We start from the raw sequence: 4,728 nt of genomic DNA, 5'->3' as shown, positions 1-4,728 counted from the left end.
TGCCACGGTCCTTCCATTGCCACGGTCCTTCCAATGCCACGGTCCTTCCATTGCCACGGTCCTTCCAATGCCACGGTCCTTCCAATGCCACGGTCCTTCCATTGCCACGGTCTTTCCATTGCCATACTCTTGCCTTATTCATTGTCCAGCTTTCACAAGCATATGAGGCCTTTGGAGATGCCTTGGCTTGAGTTAAGTCCTCAAAGTGACATCTTTGCCCTTTAAACACTTTATAAAGGGCGTGTGTAGATTGGCCCAATTCAATATGTACTTTGCTTATTTGCTGTTTCTATGAAAATTGGTGGGGGACACATGTAAAGTTCCCTGACATCAATCTTCGCTCAGTTTATCCTGATTGCATTGATCCAGCTGTGAGGATTTTCGTTTTCTTTACCCTGAGTTGTAATCCAGGCTCTGGTTTTCAGTCTTCATCTGCAAGGCTGTGCCATCTGCATATCATAGCTTATTAATGAGCCTTCCTCCAGTTTTTTTTTTTAGGATTAAAAAAAATTATTGGGGGCTTCTACAACTCTTTTTTTCGTAAAAAAAATAACTTTATTGAGGGCTCTTACAGTTTTTATCACAAGCCATACATATATCCATTGTGTCAAACACATCTGTACATATGCTGTCATCTTTTTCTTTTTTAAATTTATTGGGGTCTCATACAACTCATCACAATCCATACATACATCAATTGTATAAAGCACATTTGTACATTTGTTACCCTTATCATTCTCAAAACATTTGCTCTCCATGTAAGCCCTTGGCATCAGCTCATTTTTCCCTCCCCGCGTCCCCCCTCCATGAATTTATAATTCATTTATAAAGTATAATGATAAAATTTTAAATGATTATTTATAAATTATTGTTTTGTAAATTATAAGTATTATTGTGTCGATATCTTACACTGTCCAACGTCTCCCTTCACCCACTTTTTCTGCTAACTGTCCCCCAGGGAGGAGGTTATATGTAGATCCTTATAATCAGTTCTCTCTCTACCCCTCCACTCTCCTGGTATCACCACTCTCAGCACTGGTCCTAAAGCGATCATCCATCCTGGATTCCCTGTTTCCAGTTCCTATCTCTACCAGTGTACATTCTCTGGTTTAGCCAGATTTGTAAGATAGAATTGAGATCATGATGGTGGGGAGGAAGCATTTAGGAACTAGAGGAAAGTTGGACCACACTTGCTACACTGAACCCTGACTGGCTCATCTCCTCCCCACGGCCCTTCTGTAAGGAAATATCCAGTTGCTTACAGATGGGCTTTGCGCCCCCACTCCATACTCCCCCTCATTCACAATGATTTTATTTGTTCTTTGATGCTTGATACCTCATCCCTTTGCCACCTCGTGATCACACAGGCTGGTGTGCTTCTTTCATGTGGGTTTTGTTGCTTCTCAGCTAAATGGCCGCTTGTTTACCTTCAAGCCTTTAAGACCCCAGATGCTATATCTTTTGATAGCCAGGAAACATCAGCTTCACCACATTTGCTTATTCACCCGCTTTGTCTTCAGTGATCATATCGGGGAGGTGAGCACACAATAATACGATTTTTTGTTCTTTGATGCCTGATAACTGATCCCTTTGACACCTCATGATCACACAGGCTGGTGTGCTTCCATGTTGGGTTTTGTTGCTTCTGAGCTAGATGGCTGCTTGTTTACCTTCAAGTCTTTAAGACCCTAGTCGCTCTATTTTTTGATAGCCAGGCTCCATCAGCTTTCTTAACCACATTTGCCTATGCACCTGTTTTGTCTTCAGCAGTTGTGTCGGGAATGTGAGCATCATGGAATGCCAGTTTAATAGAACAAAGTATTCTCGCATTGAGGGAGTGCTTGAGTGGAGGCCCAATGTCCATCTCCTACCTTAATACCAAACCTATAAATATATGCACATAAATCTATTTCCTCATGCTCATATATAAATATATTTACATATGTACATGCCTTTATTTAGACCTCTATAAATGTGCTTTGCCTCCTAGCTCTTTCCTCTATTTCCTTTTACTTTCCTCTTGCCCCACTATAATGCTCAGCCTTCATTTGGGTTACAGTTATTACTCTCGGTTACATTAACCTTGATGACACCCTACCAGGCCTCCTACACCCTCCTCACCACCTATTTGGATCACTTCTTGTTTCCTTGTCCCTGGGTTTGTTAGCACCACTTCCTTCCCCCACCACCTTCCCCTCTCCCATGTCCCTCTGGAACTGTCGGTCCCGCTGTTTTCTCCTCCAGATTGTTCACCTCCCTCCAGTCTTGATGCAACATTCCTTTTCCTGTAGCCCAACTTCTCGGACTCTTTGCTCAGCATAGTGATAAGCATGGTGAAAAGATGCAACCCTGATGCACCCCGTTCCCGATTCCAAACTATGCACTATTTCTGCTCAAATGACTGCTTCTTGGTCCATGACTGGAATTTTTGTTTTTCTCATGTTACCCAGGGTTAGGATTCACACAGTCTAATGCTTTTGCGTAGTTAGTAAAACACAAGCATCTGGGTCTCTGCTTTTAACCAAGGCCCATGTGAGACCAGCAGTGATATCCCTCCTCTTCATTGGGCTCTAATTCACTGCAACAACTCACAGAACTAACTGGTGAACTCGGAAGAAAGGGCTCGTGTAGTGCAACCTGGCAAGTCTCAAATCTGGGGGCCAGAAGTCAGTCTGAAGGGCCCTGCTGACTCCTGTGGTTTCTTGGTCTGATGCATCCACATCGGCAGGTAAGGTGACAGGCCACTGTTCACAAGACTGAAAGCTGGCATATTGGGCCAGATACTGGTCTACCAGCTTAAGCCCCAAGAAGGTTCCATGTGAGGATGAGCCACCTGAAAGACATTTACTAGAGTACACCTAAAAGATGCAGACCTCAAGGCCACTGCTCTTCCTGGAGCAACATGGTACAAGGGTAGGGATGGCTTAGGGTGGTGACTCAAGGTGCATCCCACCGGAGTGCTTCCTCATCAACCTAATGGATAGCTCACTCTAAAGTGGGAGGAACTACAGACACACTAGGATTTACAACATCCCCAAATGTAGGCATGCTTTGGTCAAGATGGATCGTCTCGGGAACCCTCTGGAGTATTTCTGCTCGGCCCTGTGTGGTCACTAGTATCTGGAATCAGCTGGATGGCAGGGGGTGGGTTCCTGAGCTAGGAGCCACTGAATGGCGCAAATGGTTAATGCGTTCTACTGAGCCAGCTCAGCGGCACCTTTTTTTTTTAATGCTTTTATTGGGGGTTCTTACATCTCATCGCAATCCATTCATCCATGTGTCAAGCACATTTGCATATTTGCTGCCATCATCATTTTCAAAGCATTTTCTTCCCACTTGAGCCCCTTGATATTGGCTCCCCATTTCTTCCCCCTTCCTCCCCTGCCCCCCTCCCTCACGAACCCTTAAATTACAGGTTATTATTTCCATATCTCACATCGTCCTCCGTCGTCCCTCACCCACTTTTCTGTTGTTTGTCCCCCCGGGAGGGGGTTATAGGTTGATCCTTGTGATCGATTCCCCTTTTCTCCCCCCATCCTCCTCAAATCCTCCTGGTAGCTGTACTCTCATTATTGGCCCTGATGGGTTTATCCTGGATTCCCTGTGTTTCGGGCTCTTATCTGCAGCAGTGTGCATGTTCTGGTCTAATCTGATTTGTAAGGTAGAATTGATAGTGGTCATGATAGTGGGGGGAAGGAAGCACCAATGAACTAGAGGAAAGTTGTGTGTTTCCTTGTGCTGTACTGCACCCTGACTGGCTCATCTCTTCCCTGTGACTCTTCTGTGAGGGGATGTCCAGTTGTCTACAGATGGGCTTTGGGTATGATTTTGTTCTGGGTCTTAGTTGCCTGATACCTGATCCCATCGACATCTCATGATCACACAGGCTGGTGTGCTTCTTCCATGTGGGGTTGGCGCAATCAGCACATGGTACTTATACAGAGGCACCTTTTAAGAAAGTCTAGCGATCTGCTTCTGAGAAAGCTGCCATTGGGAACATGAAGGCACACACTTCGACTGTGACCCACGGGGCCATCGGGAGTCGGAATCACAGTAACCAGGAAGTGTTGTGATACATGGATTTGGGGGGAAGTTCCTGAAATGAAAAATCAGGTTTAGCTCCATGAGCCAGAACTTCATAGACTATTGGTGCCATGGAAAACCGGCAAGTAGTAATGTTAGTGTTGAGAGTGGGGGTGCAGTTTTAGTTCATAGTGCCCACCTCCCTCATTGTCCAACTTGCGATAAAGGTTTCACAAGTGGGGAAATGATCCATCCAGATCTTCACTGTTTACGGTATGACTAGGTATCAAGCTACCTGCCTCCAGGTGTGTGAAGCTTTTCTCGTGGATGATCCCTTGTTTAATCAGGTGGCACAGCAGCCATCGGAGCCCTGTAACAAAGGCCCAGGGGAAGATGATGATCACAATCAGTTGCCGTCTAAGCCAGGAGCCAAGCTTGGCCAAGAGAAGCCACGAGAAAAGGATGCATCTCAAATGTGACCAGCCTGCGTGTCACCAGATATGATTAGCCAAATCACCTCATTTGATGGGTTCCTTGTCAGCACACTTGTTCGTCTTCTAAAACAATGCTCTCAAGACACCAATTTCAAAGCTAATGGGGCTCTTACTTGGTTCAATTCCAAGGACTGCTCAGGCTTGCCATGGTCTATCTCTCCTGCTTTTCTCTGAAACACAGAATGTAGCCCCTCCCTCCCCCCCTGGCCCT

Source organism: Echinops telfairi, unplaced genomic scaffold, assembly GCF_000313985.2.
Source record: "Echinops telfairi isolate 266 unplaced genomic scaffold, ASM31398v2 ScPeMD7_18;HRSCAF=68, whole genome shotgun sequence".
NCBI lineage: Eukaryota > Metazoa > Chordata > Mammalia > Afrosoricida > Tenrecidae > Echinops > Echinops telfairi.
The sequence above is the reverse complement of the archived record's forward strand: the minus strand, read 5'-3'. Positions refer to the sequence as shown.